The following is a 22304-nucleotide window of genomic DNA, read 5'->3' on the forward strand; positions in this document are numbered from 1 at the left end:
TGATTTTTGTCACTTTTTTAAAATGTGTTTTTGTTGTTGTTGCACTTTCATCCTCATCTCTGTCTAATTATCGTCGCTGTTTTTACACTTTTTTCAAGAAGCTTTCAGATTTGAGTAGTGACAACCTGGAGAAAACGCTTTCGTTCAACTTAGTGACTTTTACTTTGAAGCCCCTCCTCCCCTGTTCCGGCGCGCTCGCTGCTTGCCGCGCGCTTGCCGCTCCCCCCCTCCTGCCCGCCGCTCCGGGGGATCCAGCGCGCTGCCGCCGCCGCCGCTGACTGAAAGAGTGCCACACTGTCCGCTCTCTGCCGCTCGCCCTGCCGCGCTAACCTTTCCCTGCACCGCCGCCGCCGCAGCTGCGATGAAGCAGTCCGCCATGTGCACTTTATCCCCCTCCTCCCGGACGGAAAATGGTGGCTGGCGGATGAACTAGTTGCCACTTTCTTTTGGAACTGTGCGCTGTCATTTGTTTCCACTGCGAAGCGCGCTCCGGTGAGTGTCTCCGTTACTTGTTATTATGGTTGTCACCTGTTCCGCTCCACAGGTAGGATGTGCCTTGCCTGCTCGAGTTGGAGTCGCTGTGCTTGCCCATCATCATCCATAAAAAAAAGCATTCTACACGTGGAAGGAATAAGGAATAAACGCTGCAGCCATTACGCGCGCTTATACGAACTTATACGGGCTAAAACAACAATGCTAGCTTGGATCTTTGTAAGCACTTGTTAGCAAGTGTGGCTGGGGACATGCCCCCCAAAACGCTGCTTACAGTAGATTTTTTTTTTCTTCTTCTTCTTTTGCACCATAAGCCACCACATCCATACAAGCCTTCAGCAGCATTATGTTCCCATTGAAATGTCACTGGCTCCCAGCTGAGCGCAGCCAGATTACCTGCTTTGTCTCTAGAGATGGAAGCAGCATGACCTTCACATAGCCCGTTATAATCTGCTTAACATCTGTCGGAATTAATTCATGGTTAGTATAACAGAACATATAGGAAATAGCTGGAAGTCTGCTAAAATATATATTAAAATAGGGATTCAAGACTTGTTGCCTGCAGGAGTTAATAGTGATAGTGACAGTGAAATCCATCATTATTAGTCTTTTGTTGTTGTTTTTTAAAGCGAACTAATATCTGACCTTGTTAAACTCAGTACGATTTCCTCTCGAGTCGTCATGCACAAAGCTAGTGAGATGTGGCCTGGCCCTGCAATAGTCCGAGTTTAAAGACAATGGGTATTTCTCGCAACTTGTTGGCCATCCAATCCAATCCAATTTGTCCCGCTGTATCGATTAAATGGACTTTGTTTACATATCTCCCGGGATGTCTGAGATTTTCTGTCAAGTTTAGACTGGGTCCTACTTTAAATCTTGTTAATCCCGCTATAGTTTTAGTGTAGTCCTGCAATAATCATAATTCACATCTAGTTTAGGCCTGGCTAATACCAGAATAGTCCTACTGTATACATGGTTTAGTTATGCAACAGTCCTTGTTCTGACCCATTGCAGGTAAAAGATTGCTGTTGATCAATAGGCGACTTCAGTTGTCAGTGAAAAATGTGTTGAGTGTGTGTTCAATACAGTCTTAGTCAGGTCAAGTCAACGTCAGTGGAAAATAAAGAGGCAAACCAAAACACAGAACCATGCAAGCTATCAAGTACAATTGCAGTTTTATCCTCAACGACCCCGTTTGAAAACTGCCTTTCTCGTCTGATTAAAAATCACAGTGCATCCACTCCTCACCCGCTCTAATACAGAACCTATTCGCACACGAAGCGCTCACAGCCTTTCGAGTGAGTCTTTGAAAATATCTCCCACAGCGCGCCTCACCTTGTCTGCATTGTCAGGTCTGTGCCATCATGTGCTCTCTAATCCCTGTCTTTTGGAGCGATTCGCTCTCGGCGCGCCGTCAAAAGGGGGAAAGTTAAAGTCAGGTGTCTGTGCGCTCCTGCCCGCTTTTTCGCCAATTACAACAGCTACCTTTTGCCTCGAGGCGGCCTCTGTGATGCTGTGACTAATTCTAAAAGAACATTATCTAAAAGGTAAGCCTTCTGCTGGGCTCGACACAGTGATGACGGTCACCTACATTTCATAACAAGGTGATAGGGGGCGCGTTCGGTAGCTAGCGTTGATATACACAGGGCTCACAATGTAGCGGCAACCGTTAAATGCTTTCCAGAAAGTGTGAAAGTCTTGCTCTTTATTGCATCGCTAGCGTGTTTCACAAGATGTTGATGTGCACTCGTGTTGGCATGGTTTGGTTCGATGTGCGCAACCTTCACGTCCTGCTGAAAACTGGTCTCCAAAATACAGGTAGACTTAGAGTGTCGACCAACAGGTTTCAGTTTAGGCCAATTCTTGAGGCTTTCTAATGATTTAGGACTTCTGAACCATTTGTGTTATTTCCCTTTATTATACTTCTCTAATGTGGAGCAGTGTTTTGCATCAACATAGTTACATTTCCCAGCACTTTTCTGTACAGGGACTTACCAATTTGCCCACGTTTACTGAGATGGAAAAAAGTGTTTTCAAGGATCCCCACATACCGCACTTCCATCGTAAACAAATCAATGGCATTTATTTGACAGGGCCTTGCTCGGTGGAGTGGAGTAAACGCTGGAGGACACGTGCTGTTCGGTTAGCAAGAGACTACGACTGCAACACAATGTGTGTCATATTCCCTCTGACAATGGCAGTGACCCATGCTGCCATGACCCATATTGGACCATTGTCGTTGAAAGTGGGCTAACTGCATGTCCCTTATGTTGTATCCATTGAACAATTTACATGCCTCTCCTGTGCGCTTTTCCATCACTGCAGCTGTATTATTACGATTTCTTTCTTTATTTCATCAGGTTTCATCAGTTCCTCACGGTCTTTATGGCTTATCATTGTAATACGATCAGTAGACAGCGACAAGCAGCCACTAACCGAGAGATCTGTGGTTCAGCTTGTCGGTGTAATTCCGCCTTTACGACACTGTCAACATTCTGGAAAAAGCCAAGCAGGGAGGAGAATAGCCGCCCTATGCATCGCTGTCGACTTGGAGCTTTCATGAATGTCATCTGATATTGCGAGGCCCTTTTTTACTTAGCCTCCTTTTTCATTTGCAGGTAGGACGCCTCTAATCCAATCCGCGATAAGGGTTTTAATTAAAAGAGTAGCCCGTAATGCTCAGAGTGGCCAAGCTATTACATGCACATAAGCTAATTTCAAAGGGCTAAAAGTATGTGTAATTATTTGACGGTGCATGAGCGAGAGGCAGCCAGGGGATGCTTAATTCTGCATGAGTAGATTGCTGAAGTTCCTAAATCACAACAACAGCAACCATACAAATACTACTACTTTTCGACGTCGCAGGATTGGCGTGTGTTTCATGTCTGGAATGGAAAGAAACAATGAGCTGACTTTTATTTTATTCGTTTATATAGCATTACTGTCATATGGTTTGGTTCTCAACAAAGTTAATTTTAGCATTTCATGTTTGGATTCGCGCAGCCGATTACATTCGCCAAGGCGCTTGGGCTGAATCACGGGATGTTCTGGGAAAAGCACGCATGATGTCAGCGCACAATCAATGATAGACAGTTGACGGCACGATTGCACACACTTCCCAGAAATTACAAAAGCACCGGGGGTTGCTCGGTGCAAATGTTTCTCTTTTGAAGGCACAGCCATTAGAGTCAGTAGCGAACAGGTGAACGCTTTTACCTATCAAATCTGTTTGAAATCTGCGCTCGCCTCCAAATCACTGAGCGGCTTATTGTTAATCCCCAATCCGAAGTTTCCGTCTTTAAGGAGCCAAGAAAGTAGATAACGTCTGTTTTCGAAGTGATACCAAGCCAATTGAGGCTATTTAAGGAGAGGGGGATTTCACTGGGCTAGACTTGACCTGGCAGTCTGCCTCATCTTGGTGCCAAATTCAGGAACACAATTAACTTGTTAACTTTTTTAGATTTGGCTCATCTGTACTGACTGTTGTTAACTTGTTGTGGCAAAACTGTTGCTCTGTTGGTAGAGAGGTGCAACTAGGGCGGTCACGATAATTACTATATCGACTTATCTTTCAATAAATAACAGATAAACGATACTTCTTTTCTTTGTAAAACTTTGATTTTCAACTAAAGCAAATTGATTTACATTGTATTTCATGTTTATTGCAGCTTGTGTGATATCTTAGGATATGATTATGCACTTTGAGAGAAAATGTTTACTGTCATTTTTATGCCTGAGAGTTGACTGTATCTATATCGTTAGTGTCAATAATATCGTTTATTGCGATACTTTTTTGCCTCAATAAATCGAACTTTAAATTTGTTATCGTGATAGGCCTAAGTACAACCATTAAAAATCGTCCATGTCCAGCTACCGACACTGTAATAAAAACTAAAGCAATATAGCCATAGCAATATAGCATTGTAAGAATGGATCATTTAGCTACATTTTACACATTTACCTGACCTACCACTTAAACAGCAAAGCGTTTGCTTCAGGCATTTTATTTTTTATCAACATAAGTACAGTTCATGAATTATAGCCTAACTAGCTGAGACCCGGCCTTCGGGTCTCGCGGGCCAGTGGGACGGTCACTTGGTGGCCCCTGGCCAATGCCAGCGAGCGGAGGGACCGTCACGTGGGGGCCGCCCGTGGCTTTTTGGGAAATAAACATGGCAAGTCTTATATAACGCTTTTCCAGATGCTCAAAGTTGGTGTACAATATGACGCTGTATTCATTCACTCCATACTCGGTGATGATAAGCGAGGCAACCAGTCTGCGCACATCAGCCCCCACCACCAACCACTCACACACTCACTACTGTCGCCAGGCTTCCTGGTGTTTCCAAACGGTCTCCCATCCCAGTCCTAACCAGGCCCTTCCCTGCTTAGCTTCAAAGGCGGTATGGGAAATAAACATGGCGGTGCCCATGGAGCTTATCGCGGCGGCCATTGAGTTTGCGGTTTCTATTATAGATTATAGATTATTATTATTATTATAGATATTTTGTCTCTTACCGTTAGACCCTTCAACTACTTGACTCTCTCTCTTTTTTTGTTCTTCATCGCATAAATGCCACAAATTATCAGCCATGTCTCCTTTGTCTCGGTTGACAGTAGTAGGAGGAAGTGGGACAAATTGTTGTCATAATTTTCTGACTTTGTCCAGAGTTTTTATATATATATATATATATATATATATATATATATATATATATACATTTTTTTTTTTTATGTTTTGTCTTTTATGTTGCAGCTTGAATAGCCTAATATAAAGTTGAAGTGTCAAGCAAGAAAGTACCCAAAGTAAAATAAAGAAAACACAAAACAAACCCTGGCAGTGTTGTCTTGTTTACCATGAGCAAGGATTAGTTTAAGCGACCTAGCGTCATCCGAAGCAAACATCTTAAAGTTGTCCACAGGTTATTTGTTATTCATTCTGTTATAAAGGTAGGATTTGCAGTGTTACAAACTTTTAAAATGATACATTTTATTATTATTTTTTTGTTAGCATGTACATGCTTTCCCAGAATAGCGGATTAACCCTGTGCGGCCTATGCGGCCTACTAAATAACATGCATCTTTGAACGCAACAAACCCACAAACATTCTTCAAAAGACAATCTTTAATCTAATCCAGATTAACTCGGCAGTAGGCTAGTACCCAGTAACTGCAGACACGCTCCAAATTAATCCCAGGGAATTACGAGAACAAATGGGCAGCAGCGGCTGTCCCCTGACAACAGAAGAGCACATTTGTATGTGAGGCTAACATAACCCTACATCTCCGATTTGTATTGTTACTGCTGAGAGTTTATGCTCTACCATTTGAAATGATGTCAATGTAAAGAAACAAACAACAGTAAGGAGTGACAGACTGGGTTGGTCAGGATTTTGAATTGGCCTGATGAACCCTCTTGTAGTGGCATTATAAAACAATGAAAGCAATCTTTCACTTTCAGCTAACAGCAAGGTAGCAAAGCCATGGTGCCGTGATGAACGCTGTTTGAGCGCAGAACTGCTCAGGACGGCTTTAAATATGTGGAGGACAGTTTGGTGTTTGGCTCTATGATGCAACAAAAAGCAGGAAATACAGGTTTGATCGGAGTACTTCAGCAGCAGAAAAAGAAATGATGTGAACACGAAGGATAACAGTAAACTGCACGGGGGAAAAAAGAAAAATAGTACTACATATTTGACGGGAACAAATATAGTATAATATATACTATAGTATAGTATAATATGGTCAGAGTGCGAAAAACAGATTTAAATGTGCACCCTATGCCTACTGTATGTGATGACATGTGCACACTGCTGCCTGTCTCCCAAAGGTGGCTGCTCGTCATTCATTATCCGCCTGTATTGACCACTGACCTATTTGAGCGCAGTCAGATCTGTTGCTTCTATAAAATCCCATTGACCTTTCAAGCATGACCTATAGCTAGCTGCTGTTGCACTTCTTTTATCTGCCTGTTATTATGCCCACTTTTCCAGTCCTCACCTGTTCTGGAGGCAGCTTTCTCAAACAGGGAGGAGAAGAACAGAAGCAAGGTTGGTGAAGTGTTTCAGGCCTTCATCTTTTTGTTTTTTATTTTCCAAAAAACCTGATAAGTGGCCATAGATGTCTCCCAAAATGTATTGATGAAATAGATGTCTCTCCTTAAGATAAAGATCGTTTCTTTGTCAATTCTCAAACACATTGAAATTGTATTACTCTTCAACACTTGGCGTAGAGTTTGGTGTCTTTGAATGGCTGGGATGGACCACAGTTCCACAAAGTTCTTTTATTCAATTTCATAATGACATTGTGACAGTTGAAAAGAATAACTTTTTAAAATCATTTTATCATGTTACAGCGTGAATTTGTATTTTTGCTCCATGCCGCAAGCGCCGACTTATACACTGTATTTCCCTGTGGTTGCCCACTCACCTCATCCACCAACCCTTCTTCTACTGTTGAATCGGATCTGTAACTGTCCTCCCCTTTTTCAAAGGCCATAATCCATCACTGCACCAGCTGTACGCTCAAAGTGTGTTCATCACAGTGTTATAATGTGTTGTTGCCACTAGCCCATAGACTCCAAGCCTATTTGGAATCCTGGCCAGACCATTCTCACACTCCTTACTGTGATTCCTTTACACAGATGTTGTTTAAATTATTAAACTGTGAAATACCATTGCTGAGGTACCCAAAATAATTCAATTATGATGTGCATGATGTGTCCAATTTGAAAGTCTTAAAGCAGTGAAGGAAGGCTTCATTGGGGCTGAAGCAGCTCAGTGGTCAAAGCGTTCAACTACGTTTCAAAAAGTCAATGTTTAGGTCCCAGCTCCAACTGGTGGATTTGTCCTTGGGCAAGACACTTCTCCCACCTTGATGTGATTTGTGAAGGGCTTTTTTCACTGGCCTGGAGACTAGTTGGAGACGAGATGACTCCGAGACGTCCCCTGGAGATAAGCCGAGTCTCAAGGAAGTCTTAGTGAAAACGAACATATTCAATTTCACTGGAGACTACATGTTCCATGTGTGTGCGGTCTAAAGTTTTTGTGTTGCAGATACTATTTGTTGTCCTCAACCAGTGGGACGTTTCTATGACGTCCCTGCAGTGTGCTAGACTTGTCGGATACCAAGAAGATCTCAAAGAAACTCCATATGTTTCTTCTTCTGGTGTCCGACAGGTCTCTGAGACATTGCAGGGACATCACAAAAACGTCTCACAGGTTGAGAACAACAAATAGTGTTTGCAACGTTGTGACAACTGCTTGAGACTGCGGAGACCTCTCGAAGACCATGCAGAGACTCAGCTGAAATAGAACCTGTTTGTCTTCACCAAGACTATCTGAAGACTCGCCTTATTTCCAGGGGAAGTCTAAGAGACATCTCCGTGACCAGCAGCAACTCAAGTCTCCAACTAGTCTCTAGGCCGGTGAGATAGGCCCTTGAGTGACTGACGGTTGGAAGGGCCGTGCACATAGTTTGGCAGCCTTGCATCCACAGTAGCTTTGGTTCCACCCAGTATGCGAGGTCAATGAATGATCTGTGAAATTGCTGCTTAGAGCATCTGGAAAAGCAGAACATGAAAAATAAATAAACCTATTAGCAGACTGATGTGGTAAAGAATTGATTTCAAGCATTCCCATTTGATTTGCGATTGATATTTCAAAAAATTCCCCCCTGTCCTTTCCCTTTATTTGGAAACCCCCTTGCATTGGAGGACATCAGCATTGTGTTTCACTTCTCCACACTGATGAGACCAAGCATTTCACCCGAGTTTAGATGGGTCTTCTGTAAAAGTACAAAAGCTGTATTGTCATTTCCAATTCAGGCCACAGAACACTGACCTTTTCAAAGACCCATACCACACAATAGAATCGAATGCTTCGCTCTCCTGCTCATCTAATTATGCAGTGGATTTCAGCGTACAGTTAACAAGCTTTGCCAGACATAGAAGGATGTCGAGATCCTGTTTTTTTGGGGGGGGGGGATCGCCAATTGAAAAGACCGTGGAATTTAATTGGGATGTTTCAAAGGTCCACTTTAAGGTTGGCGTTAGCGAAGAAAGACTGAAAAAAGTACTTGCATTCAAACATTTTCGAAAGGGAGTCACTTCTCCTCATACGCTTCTTGAACTTTGAGTTTCCCTTGGTTTGAAAACTGCCAGTAGCCTGACCCTGTTGTGTATTATCCGCCTGATTCTTGCTCAAATAGCCTTGCCCGGGGTGTGTCTCAAAGTCGATCGGTACACTAGCATGTCCGTGGTCAAGTGGTTGTGGTTTGGGTCACAGAAGCTGGCGCAAAGTTTGTCGGTCAATTCAAACCCATGAACTAACTAACTTTTATAACTGCTCACCAACCAGTCTACCTTCTTGACTTCAGCTAAGTAAAACGGTGCTTGCTGAGGAGGCTAGTAAAATGGGAGACAAATTCAACTTTTCTGTACAGTCAAGGAAGGACCTTCACAACAATAGCCACTTTTACTCCTCTAATGCTTTTTTTTAATGCCACTGATGGAAGTCTAAACCTATTTTATGACTATGTCTGAACTAGCACTACTAAAAAACACTTGAATGCATGCCAGTTCTTTGCAACACCAACATTGGATCCAACATTCGAAAAGAAAGTTCAAGAGAAAATGCTGCATTTTCCGTCTTTTCCGTACATTTTACTTCTAACTCTTGCCCAAAATAACATTTGTAGACGTCTGCGCAGTACATGCAAATAATCCTCCTTGTGAGAAAAAACAGGTATTAAATGACTCGCAATAGCAGCATGACTTCAGCTGCCTGTCTTAATCCCAAAATACGGCACAGTTGGAGTGTAAGAAATCCCACATTTTCTAGCGGTGCAGTTCAAATCCTCTTTATCCTCATCGCGCCTCTCATCAGCAACACGACACAAGAGGCTGACACTTGCGCTGATGCAGTCTGGCAGAGGGTGTGTGTGTGTGTGTGTGTGTGTGTGTCAGGGTTGTTGTGGGAAAAGGCTAAGGGCCGGTGGGTGGAGTGCCGGCTGCAGTGCACGTGCGGACTCCCATGATGCATCCAGGGCTTTTTGTGACCTTGTCGGGGCCTATAAGTAAGTATTGTTTGGGAGGATTGTGCAACTAAAATGGATTGAAGCAATAGTAGATTATATGAAAATAAGTAGATTAGAGCTGCCCCCTGCCCAAAACATGGTCAACAATAAACATGCCCTGTGTAGCGATTAGTCTGAAAGGGGGGCGTGGCACGGCGTCGGCTAACTCTCTTAAAACGCATCTGACCCAAACAGCAGACATACGATGTACTGTACGGTGTAGTGAAGACTTGGGTACACGATACACAGAGGCCCACAACTTATTTGCCCAAGAAAAAGCCCAAATGAAGCAGAGAAAGACACAGTTGGTCCATGTGTTGTCCCTGCCTGACGTAAGGCCAGAGGTGGGTAGAGTAGCCAAAATATTTACTCAAGTAAGAGTAACGTTACTTTGAAATAATTTGACTCAAGTACAAGTAGAAAGTAATGCTCCAAACAATTACTCAAGTAAGAGTAAAAAAGTACTTGGAGAAGATGTTACTGTGAGAAAAGAGAGTAAAAGTCTGATGTATTTTTCGCCATAAGTTGTGTGAAACAAAATATAAAATCCGGTGGAAATTGTGATGGTTCCGAAGAAATTCCAAGAAAATGGCAGAAAAACAAAATAATTCAGAATAAGCAGACACAATCTACTTCTGTTTTATCGATGAAAACAAAGCATTTACTCACAGTGGGAACAATTATGTTTTAGTGAGAGATACTTCACAATAATTTTACTCGAGTAGAAGACAAAAGTACTGTATGATAAAACTACTCTAAGAAGTACACTTTTTCAGAAAGTGAATCCGCGTGTGTCTGGTTTTCAGTGGAGAGACGTGCTGAGAGAGGACAGGCTGTCAGACGCGTGCATAGGCTATTTCAGTGTAGGACCATGTTATGGGTGGATTAAATAACTCATCAACACCTCGGCCAGACGCAGAGCCGCGGATCTCAGCTGCTGCTGGTGTGTAGAAAAGGCGCTCTCCTGTCCTCAGTTCTCTCCCTGATGCTAAATTTAAGAAAAACATTTCACGGAAAAAAGTCAACTAAACATCCTCATTCTAAAGTGGATGATCCAACAAGGGGCACAGGGACCAATGGGAGTTCATGGACACTTATTTTTATTTTATTTATTTATTTGAGCAGTTTACTGAGCTTAAATTCAGAAAGAAGGAAAAAGCATATTTATGTTTTTTTTTTTTTTAAAGAAAGATATTTCAAATATATTTTGCAGTGAAAGGTTTATTTTTGAGAATATTTCAGCTTTGATTTAAAACACACCACATCTTTTTACACATATAGACGTTTTAGTGCATAACATGTATAACTGGCTGCAACCACGACACAGGGGGTTTGCTAGATTAAAGCCTCTGGTCTAAACTGCAGTGTAAACAGTTAACACCCCATATAATTTTGAAGATGTCATTTGACCTATATAACTGCTGTCATTGCAAATAGCTAATTGTATCGAATAAAAACGCAATGCCCATACCTAGTCAATGTATAAATACAAACAGCATCAGTGTTGACATGTTTCCACAGTCCTTGCGGTGAGCTATAAAAATGTGAAACAGTGTAAAATTTATGCGAAATGCAGCATAGTTGGCCACCTGATGAGACATGCAGAGAATATGTAGGGCATATAATGTGACATTAACGCATACATGCCTTGTGAGGGTTCAAATGAAGTGCAGACTATGAACGGGGACGCTCATTTTCTGACCCAAAGCTGACCAGGTGTGTTCTTTTATTTCATTAAAGTGGGCATATGCCTGATCAACCAGTCAGACGATGTCATTCTGTGAGCTTTATTCTTCTATAACAGCAGCTGAAAACACTGTGACAGCAGCAGTGTAGAGCTCAGGTTATGTCAGTCCCTCAGAGTATTTGTAAGTGAAGATCTAAGGTCTGTAGTATTACATGTTAGGTTCTTACCTGCATAACTTTAATTTAAGAAAAAAAAAGAGCAATTCTTGATCTTCTGTTCCCTCTTCAAAGCTTAATTCAGCCTCAGGAAGTGCACGCCTTGGCATGGGACACCCATTCTCATCATTTCAGTTCTCAGATCACCCAAGAAAACAACTTTACAACTACCGTTTTTAGTGTTACACTGCTTCTCTCATACAGGACATACGAGGCTGAAGCAATGGGATGGGATTATGAAAAGGGCTACTCGGAGTTGGCGGGATATCAGTGAGTACATATGGTGTTATGGGACAAACAATGGACTATGCATAGTTCATGAGAGCTTGGCAGGACTACTCTTTGCCAGACTATACTCTGTCTATTGTACACAGAGAAGTAGTTTGGACACGCAACAGTTGAAGCCTTTTGAAAGGGTGGGCTTAACACGCACAGATTGTTAGTGAATTAAAGCAATCAGCAATGGTGACGTAGAAGTAGAACCCTGTAGTCCAACAGTGTGAGCTGGTGGCTGCTTCCTGGTGTAACACTCACCTCTGTTAAGTCTGCATTTATTCCACTCGCTGTGAAGGAGCTTATCTGAGAGCGGCGAGATAAACATTCACGCTGTTGCTGGCTCTGTCCGTGGTCTGTTTTGGACTAAAACTTCTTAGAGCGTCCCACTGGTTACGACAGCGCTACGTAGTGAATGACGCTTTTGTGTGATTTCCGTGCGATTAATGAGATTAATGTGATTCATGCTTGGCTACGCCACAGCCGCCAATCAGAACCCCGTCATCCCTGTGTGTGTCCAAAAACCCACACTCTTTCAAGCAAAACGGAATTGGATCTGGCTCGCTGGGCTATGATGGGACCAGGATCAAAACAGTCCCTAGAGGACACTAGAAAGATGAGAAAACAAAGATAAGTTAAGTAGAAATAACTATGTTCCATTAGTCAATCTCTCATGGTGGTAAATCTTCTGTTGTAGCTTGACACTGATCACCACCAATCACACTCGCACTCTGTTTTTACTTGAGATGGACCGATCCAGCTTTTTTGCTACCGATACAAGGGGTTTGACTATCTGCCAATATTCGATATTAACCGATACCTATAGACGTTCTAGTGTCTTTCTTTCTTTGAAAAAGTGAATGTTCCTCTTTTCTTTATTTCTCCATTTAATAAAGTCCGATATTCTCTTGTTATGATGTTGCAGATCAATTATCAGTTATATCGATTAACCAACTAATAGAAAATATTTAAAGGAACAAGGCCATCGTTTTACATACTGAGATATGTTCTTACCTTAGCTTGGACGAGTTGACACTGTCTGATCTTTGTGCGTGCGCTTTGTCACGCAAATGTTGTTAGCATTTAGCCTCAATTCCTATTTAAATACAGTTACGTGAAACATTACATGATCCAAGTCTAGTTACACAAAATTAAACATTTTGATTTTCTAAGCGGATAAAAAGGGGCACTATATTGTGAGGCGTAATAACACCTGGAGTACTTCAACTTCCCCTTTTTATCCGCTTAGAAAATCGACATGTTTAATTTTGTGTAACTAGACTTGGATCGTGTAATGTTTAACGTAACTGTATTTACTGTTTGGAGCTATGCCTTTGCTGGGAGAGGCTAAATGCGAACAACATTTGCGTGACTGAGCGCACGAATAAAGACCAGACAGTTACCAATCAACTCTAAGCCTAAGGTAAGAACGTATCTCAGTATTTAAAAACGGTGGCCTATTCCTTAAACAAGGATCACTGGACTTTATATTCTTGGCTGCATGATAGGCTTTTAGGTTGCATTAATATAAACAACTCACATAAAGTCATCTGATCCTTTTAACTTATGCATCAGTAATATGTCCGGTCAGCTACTCTATAACACCATTTCATAAACTAGAATACACACACTTGGCCACTTCAACAGTGGCCATCTTATTCTATTAGGCTTCCTTAGGTATTTCTATCTTAGTTTCTGACCCAGCCATGATTATTTGATGTTAGCATTAGCATGCTGCCGCGAGCTTTAACATGCTGTTGCTAGCCGCTGCATTTTGCACGGCGATCAAAAATACATCAGCGAGGGTGAACACTAACTCAGCAGTTTAATTCTCCAGGTTCTGCCCTTCAAAATGAGCTACAGCATGACCATATGCACTTAGGTTTAGTTGGTGAAAGTATCAGTATCAGATATTTCTTGTTGTATACTTTACACAAGCATGGCTGGGGAGGTATATTTTGCCCAGCCAAGTATTGTATTTCAGAACATGTTGTTATAGGTCTTCAACATTATCAAGAACCCACAGACTAGAGCTGCTCGATTATTGAAAAAATAATAATCACGATTATTTTTGTCATAATTGAAATCATGATTATTCAAACGATTATTTGTTGCCTTTAAAAAAAAGTCTATCTTTATTTTATTTATTTATTAATCAAAACACTATGATGATTTCTGTTTTCTGGACAGTCATAAAAGTACAAATGATTTCAAGTACGCCTTGATTAAAGAGAGGTCCCTGTTTCACACCTGCCCCCTGCTGGCCAGCCCTCACACCTGCGCAAGCAAACTAAGCAGTGCGGCCTGATTGACATCATCACACAGCGCTGTTTGTTTTTATGTCAGACAAAAGCATGAGCCATGGCACGTGAAAAGCGAAGGGAAAAGAATCCCTGTGGCCTGAAACAACGCAAGTCTGTTTTGCAACAAAAAAAAATTGGGGGGGGGGGGGATTATAATCGATTATAATTGTTTTTTTGCGATTATGCTAAGTTTGTAATCGTTTACTGTTGTAATCGAAATCGTAATCGAATTTCGATTAATTGCACAGCCCTACCACAGACACTGGCAATTTTGTTTTCTCGCTGATCCTTTTTCACTCCCTAAAATAATTGCGACTTCTTGCGATTTGATAATTGCACCCCTTCACATTGCGACCGTACAGCGCTGATACAGAGCACATCAATCAAGCTGCGCATAGTAGAAATCGCGAGGTCAAAGGAAGTGCAAGGCTCCGCTCATTTATTTACTTTATGATTCCACAGCTGCACACACCAATCAAAAAGGCCGACGCTAACCGCACAGGCGCTGGATAATTTGGCCTTTTATGTTCAGCAGCTACAAATCATTAGTGAAGGAGAGACAGCGTGTTGCTTTTTCACCAGGGTCAACAGCAGCCATGCTTTTTTCAGCAATTACTTGATGCAGATTCAATCTCCAGCTGTTTGCTTTTTCAATTAATCTTCTATAACCTACATTTTAGCTTGATAAATACCTAATCTCTGAACCCCCGCCTGAACCGAGCACTTTTTTCTCCAGAACGGCTTTACCCAAATCTAAAAGCTTCAAAAACAAAAAAGCGTCAAAATAGCGGCGAAAACAAGGATGAAAACGCAACAAAAGAGCAACGAAAAAAGAGGTTAATAATCATGAAACTGAAGACTGGTCAGGGAACTTTACACATGCTTTGAAGGTACAGGACAAAAATTCCAAATAATGCTAAAGGGGCCTGTAATAATCTGTGTGCATCGTTGTTTTTTTGCCTTTGAATGTTTCTCTCCTCTGAAGGCAAAAAAAAAAAAACATACTACAGGGCTAATGATCAAGCTGTGTACCTCCCCGAAGTATTTTGGGACGCGTCTTTCAAGCGCAACCCACCATTATCACCTCAGTAAACATTCCCCGCAGTGAGCCGCCTCGCCGTTCCTGAGCGCGGCCGTGGGAAGACTGCGGCGGGAAAAGACGCGATTCTCTCTTCCTCCCGTCTCATTACATCACTCGCACCTTGAGGTTTGCTTCAACACTTCCACCGCTGAATCAAAATAGACCTTTTTATTGAAGCGGCTCGTGCCTTCCCGGCCTGCTGCATATGCAGGGCGTTCTGTTGTGGAAGCATCGTCAGAAATTTCCTTATAAGTTTAAGTTCCTATCGTTTTTATAAACTGTGTAATAAGGATATATCTCTTATCATATAGTTTAGACCTTGTTCAGAATGGTAGGTCTAAACACTGAGAGTCAGTGCAGGCCTTTATTTGCTTAAGCAAGTGGTGAATGTGAATCAAACTTGGCTGTAAATACTGCTAAAGCGGTGCTAGCCCACAGTTAGCTTTGCCCGTTAGCCTGTTAGCTTCTTCTGATGGTGATAAACCAAAAAACAACGACTTACCTGTTCACCATGTCATAAACCTCAGAAATGCGAGACTAAAGTTATTTTGTAAACAGCTGAAAGCAGCAATGGAGATGTTTTACATTAGTGTGTATTGTGGCTGCCGGGTCGGAGGCAGGGAAAGTTACAATAGTGGTTTTCTCACCGGAGACAGTAGGGGGAGATGAAAGACCCCGCAATCATCCCATCAACACTTGTATTACTTCCAGAGGGACTAAAACAGGATTTATTAAGGTAAAAAAGTTGCTTAGTTCTACTTTAAAGGCCCTACTTTATTTTTTTTTATTACAAACAATGAAAGAGGAAGCCACTCTATTAAAATGTGTTGTGTCCAAACTCATTCCTAACGTTTCTAACATGTAACATATAAGTTCAATTTGACACAAATGCTTTATAATGTTTTTCCCCACAAATGTCTAGGTTTACAATAAACTGAACTAAACTTGTGCAACAACAACTCCAGTTTAGTGGCTCCTACAGACACCAAACTTTCCTCACTTGGAGTTAGCAATATTCTTTTTTTTAATTATTGTTATTAATTTAAGATTGGTTAATATCCAGTCCTTAGCCGGATTTATTGAATTACAAAACAAGACAACATTTGATTTTTTTTTTTTACAGATTTCACAAATAACATCTTATTCTTAGTCCATAATCCCCTCTGAAAAACCTTTGTGACAACAAAATAAAACCATAATTTAAACCAGGATCTTCCATTATTTGGACTTCCTCGCTGGAAATATAGGCAATTGACCATGCATAAAATGTCTTCTTTCTGTGTGAAAAATGGTAATGATTAATGTCAGTAATCTACAGAAAAAGTTTCATATCTCTGGATAAATTTGTCTCACTTTAAAGGCACACTGCGTAGCATTTTGGACTATGCTATTGTAGTATGGAGTGAATGAATAATGCAATGTAAAGTGTCTTTGAGAAAAGCGCTATGTAAAACCGATGCAATATTATGATTATTATTATTGCCATCTGTACAAACATGCTCCTAATGATCAGCTCGACACAGAAATTGCTTTTAGTGCAGTGGGTAATCAAACGATTGATTTGTTTGAGGATCTAGCCTCTTTAAATCTCACGGACTTTAGTCACATCTCCATGGAGACGAGCTGGAGACGTACCCACTCCCGGTAAAGTTACCGTCATGTCTTAGGAGAGCTGAGCCGCTCACAGCAAAAGCACATGTTTGTATATTTATGAGGTATTTTTCAATGATGAAAATATCTGTCATCAAATGAATGCTTATATTCAAATTGTGTTTATAGGGTCAAATTCTACGCAGTGTGGCTTTAAAGCTGGCTGACTGAATTCTGGAGCTTTCATCCACACACAAACACACCTTAACTTAACAAATACTATGAAGAAATCCTACTTTTCAGCTCCCCTCCTCCACCTCATGTCTTTACAACAATGCACTAGTTTCCATGGCAGCTGCAGCTGGATGTTAAGCTTTAGGATAACGGTTTAAAAGAAAACGGAGCGGGAAAAAAAAAAAAAAAAAAGCGAAAGAAGCAACGACAGGAAAAAACCGTGAGGTCTAAAAATAGTTCCCAGTAATCCCACGCATTATTCATCGCAAAGTTCTCGTGTCTGCGCCGGCTGTGTAAATATCACGCCGGCTAAACCCAGTCTGGCTAACATCATAATGCGGTGGAGCGGGGTCGAACCGGCTTTAGCCCACGAAATGTCATCTAGATTTTCGAAACCAAATGAAAATGAAACCTATTTGGGAAAAAAAAAAAAAGGATACGCAAAACGAAAAGTCAACAAAATGAACAATAAGGGCAGGATTTAGTGATCTGAGGGAGCGAGGGGGGCGGCTTCTCCGATTGACACACAGCAGTGGTAATCAGTGCCTAATGCAGTATTGACTTCTGAAAGAGAGGAAATCTATAGCGGATTGAACTTTCTGCACGATCATGTGCTCATACATGTGGCCGTGTCAAAGTACAGACACAGCTTCATCTATTTTTCTGACCTTTCCAGTGGCAAACTCAAATGATTGTAATGGTACTCCCAAACAGAGCCACTTCTGATAACAACTGTTGAATAAAGCTGTATGATTTTTCAGTCAATAGCCCCTAACGTGCATTTGCTTGTATTTGAAGACTTTATTGTGAATTGCCCCTCTGCGTCCATCCATCCATGCCTCAGAGCGACCAGACGGGAGCAGGATTACCGAGCCGGATGTTTTTGCGCATGTTTTGAGTGGTGGAGGATGAATACAGAGCCCCTGGAGGAGACTGACACGTGCAAAGAAACACAGAAAGATCCAACCTTGCCCTGGAATCGAACCCATGACCTTCTTGCTGGGGTTTATTGTGCTGCCCGGCATGCTGTCGTCATCTTTGTGTGTGCTTCTGTTACTATTTATACCTGACCTGCTCTGTAAAGGCTCATTTATCAAGACAGGAGCTAAATGCATAAAACAGGTGAATCCTCCAGTCAGGTGATTCTGATGATCAGCCTGGCTCCACATCTGGATTTGAGTGAGGCACTGTATGCAAGTTTCATGGCTGTACCTTGGTGGTAAAAGGATTTGATTTAGTTAAAAGGTGCTGTGTTTGTCATTGAGCCAATCTGTCCAATCAGAGAACATCATTGTGTGACCTTTACCTCTCCTTGATAGAGAGACTCTAAAAGCTGCTGAGATCATTGTGACAGCAGCACAATGTAAGCACTTTGTTTGTGTCTGTATTGTGCTCCTCTGGCTTCCTCGGAGTATTTGTAATTTTAAACTTAAATGGAGATTTGTTTCTAGTGTTAAATGTTCTGTTCTTACCTGTGTAACTTTAATTGACAAAAAAAGCTCCTTATGGGCTGCCCCAGCGGCATCGAAGGATGGGCCAAATGCAGAGGTCAAATGAAGAAAGTATACTTTAAAGGGATATTTCAGGATTTTTGACATAGGGCCTTGTCTCCTAGTTATCCAGTGTTGTTGATTTCTGGAGATTTTTATTTATTTTTTTCAATTCATGCAGTCCTTATATTTGAAGAGTTTAGTGGTGCTAGGCTAGTGCTAGGCTAGTGCATGTCTATGGTAACTAGTAGCCTGCATTAAAAACAGTCTGACCCAAGCACAGTGCACCTGAGGGAAATTACTTATAACACCAGACGAACCATATAAATTCAAGAGTCAAGATTTTGTATTTGTCAAACCATGTGAATGGTATGAAATGATGTTTCTCTCATCCTTGATTGTGGAGCAGGGGGAGGGGGAAGAAGGGTGAGAGGGAGGTTAGGGAGTTCAGCTTCCCGATGGCCCTGTGTACGAAACTGTTCCTCAGTCGACTGGAACTGGCCCGTAGATTCCGCAGTCTCCTTCCTGAAGGCATAACCTTGAACAGACTGTGTGATGGGTGCGAAGGGTCCCTGGTGATTCTGCCGGCTTTGCGGGTGAGACGGGTGGAGTACATGTCCTTAATAGTGGGGAGAGGGGCTCCGCAGATCTTCTCCGCTGCTCTCACGATGCGCTGGAGGCTCCTTCGGCAGTGCTGGCACCGTGCCACACAGTGATGGAGCTGGTCAGGATGCCCTCTATAGTCCCTCTGTAGAGACGCTGAATTAAATAAATGTCTGTGTTGACTGAATAATTTTTGAAATATAACCATTTTGCATTTAAAAGGACTTATATTTGAGCAGCATCAGCTTCCTGGTTGTAAGCTACGTAGCGACAGAGTGATCTGCTAAGTTACCGGATCTACAGTAGTTTGTTTACCTGCGGCCGGCATTACGGCATGTGGAATTCACAAAGGAGCTTTCTACAAATCAGATATGGCAACGTTTGGAGGACTACCCGATGATTTGAAAAGGTTTTTAATGCAGGCTACTAGTTACCATAGACATGTGCTAGCCTGGCACTAGCCTAGCACCACTAAACTCTTCAAATATAATATATATAATAAGGACTGCATTAATTAAAAAAAAAAATCCCGAAATATCCCTTTAACCTTAAAAGATTGAGAGCAAGCTTCAATATAAAACAAGTTGTTTTGTGGCCATGTTGCATCTAATTTACCATTTGAAATTGGCAACATTTGGGCGCCAAATCTGATATGTGAATGCCTAGAATGCTGCATAGGTAATAATAAACAAATGGCTCGAGTGCTGAGCCACAGTTGCATACTATTTGTTTTGCACATGTCGCTTGGTGAATGACCTCCAAACTGTTGTAAATATTACATTCACAGGTAAAAAAACAAAAAAAACGTCTGAATTCAGCAACTGTGTAGCACCGCAACGGGTACATATGTTCTTTCTTATGAGTCAGTGGCATTCAAAATATGCACACTGCCCCCTACTGTTCTGGAGTTCGCAAATAAGACTTTTTACACTGAACAAAAAAAAAGTTCAAGAAAAAAGTTCCCAACAAAAATGAAGTAAAGCCCAGATTCTCAAAAACTCTGGGCTAGATGCAAGTTAGCCATGTTATGCTCACTTCTGCCACCTCAGGTCATACGGGTAACTGCAGCTTCTATATTAAGCTTGTGCATGGCGGCACTTTGGACCCGAATTAACACCTTTTTGAGTGACAGTGCAGGATTTTAGAGGCAGTTATGGTGAACAGGTCTGAGCTCATTCTACACATTAGGACATTGTTGGAACATGTAGGGGGAAGAAAATACTTAATTTTAACATTTTTAAACTCTGTATAGTCCCTTTAAGTACAGTACTTAGTTACTTACAGACAACTTCTGGGACAAAAAAAAGCTTGTTTCTTTCATTATCTTTTACATATGCGTCGCAAGAAATAACTTGTCCTATACTGCCTGCATAAATATGCTCTCCTATAGATATTAATAGGAAAACAAAAGAACTAGACGCCACCAGTATTCCATTAACACATTATTCAAAGACGTGTTCACCTCGCCCTATAAATAGGTGTATTAGCATGTGTGAATTCCCTTTTGCAGCGTCGGCAACAGCTTTGTCAGTGACGAGACAATTATCGCACGGCCGCGAGTTGTGACATACCCGGATCGCGCAGTTTCCTGAATACATTAGCATAAAGACAATGACAGCAGAAACAACGTAAACATGTATAAATGTGACCCTATGATGGGAAGGAAAACAGATCATCCCAGTTTTCATGCTGTGAAAATCAGACCGTATGATCTGACTTGTTTCGAGCTCTCACAACAATCCAGCACAATAATCGAAGTGCTGCGTTAAAAGAATAGGCCTAGAATGGCAATAGTCTTTTTCTGCACAATGAGGGAAAAAAATCAGTCATCCCAGCTTTGATATGGTCATCATGCTGCATGTCTGTTGAGGGCATTCATTCTAGAGCAGAGGTCGGCGAGTTCGCTTTGTGGCGGGCCGGTTTCCTTCCCAGGGGTCTAAAAGGTAGGGTTGGGCATTGCCAACAATGTCATGTCATCTGGTAGGTGCACAAAAAGGAGGTTTTTATTATGCTGCATCTCAGTATGTTTTTCCATACTGAGATAAATTCTTACCTCAGCTTAGATGAGTTGACACGTACCTTGGTCACTTCTATCTTCACCCCATTTGAAGCTATAGGATTATACTGGGAGAGGCCAAATGCTTGCAACATTTTTGGTCTTTTTGCGCCACTGAGGACACGCACAAAGACCAGACAGTTACGTATCAACTCGTCTAAGCTCAGGTAAGAACATATCCCAGTATGTAAAAACATTGGCCTCTTCCTTTAAGCCTTTTATTGGAATAGGAATTATTATTCATGATAATTATTTATATTATTGGAATATAAAGACTATGGTATGACACATTTGAGTATCACGATACAGATGCCTTGTCACATGCTCCATTTTGCCCATACAATATATTGTATATAGCCCGACTAAAAGGACCATGTTCTCCAAATCCCAAGGTTGTAGTGTATCATATGTACCGTCACAAGGGGTTCGGGGGGTGTCCCCTTGGAATTTTTTTTTTGTAATTGACCATATTTTCTTAATTTTTCTTAATACTTTAACAGGTTTTTCATCTCCAATGTGTCTCATGTTATTTATCAACATCATCTTGTTGGCCAGAGATTCTGATTTTGCCCCCGTCCTAGAGCTGTGTAAACACTATAAAAGTACCAACACAAAGTTCATCCATTACACGTTTGATTCATCTTCATCTCCCCTCTCAAACGCATTGCATGGACACTGACCCCTGACACTGGACTTGCAAACACTCTGTTATCAGCCTCTTATTGTACCAAGCCCTGCTTTTGTGTCGCTGTCCGTGGTGCTGAAAGCCTCCATTCGCTCTTTTTGCGATGAAAGCAAACTGTTTGGATCCAAGCGCGAGGGTCCTTGGCGGCGTGTTTCCACTTAGAAGAGCGGACGTAGTATGAACAACAACAGCCACAAGGCTCTTTCCCAGTAGGGCCACTCTTGTCAGCATGCTTGGAGGGAGCGAGATGCGGCTGACGTGCTGTTGTGGGGGTATCGTGTTGTGTTCGAGAGATGCTTGAGTGGCGATAACGTGATGATGGGGCCATACGAACAAGAACACGGGGTTGAGAGGGATTTCTCTGTTTGTTGTTGGATAAAGTGTACTTGTGTGCCGTGCAGCTGGGAAGAATCAAATTTAGATTTTCCTTCTGTGTTCTCAAGTCAAGAGTTGCTTCATTGCGCGTACTTAAATAATACAATAAAAGGATAGGGTTGAGCTAATCAGAAAACTAAATACG

General features: G+C 41.8%; 1 protein-coding gene across 2 annotated transcripts in view; it reads left to right on the plus strand.

The window, feature by feature from the left end:
• Positions 1 to 223: 223 nt before the first annotated feature.
• The window catches only part of pkib (protein kinase (cAMP-dependent, catalytic) inhibitor beta), a 38461-nt gene continuing 16380 nt past the window's right edge, over positions 224 to 22304 (plus strand). Inside the window, exon 1 of one of the 2 annotated variants that reach the window (XM_079571358.1) lies at positions 224 to 498. The gene's annotated coding sequence lies outside the window, so the exon portion shown is untranslated. The remainder of the gene's footprint in view (positions 499 to 22304) is intronic. The other variant, XM_079571359.1, reaches the window with a different exon arrangement.

This window comes from Gobius niger (assembly GCF_951799975.1).
Source record: "Gobius niger genome assembly, chromosome: 14".
NCBI lineage: Eukaryota > Metazoa > Chordata > Actinopteri > Gobiiformes > Gobiidae > Gobius > Gobius niger.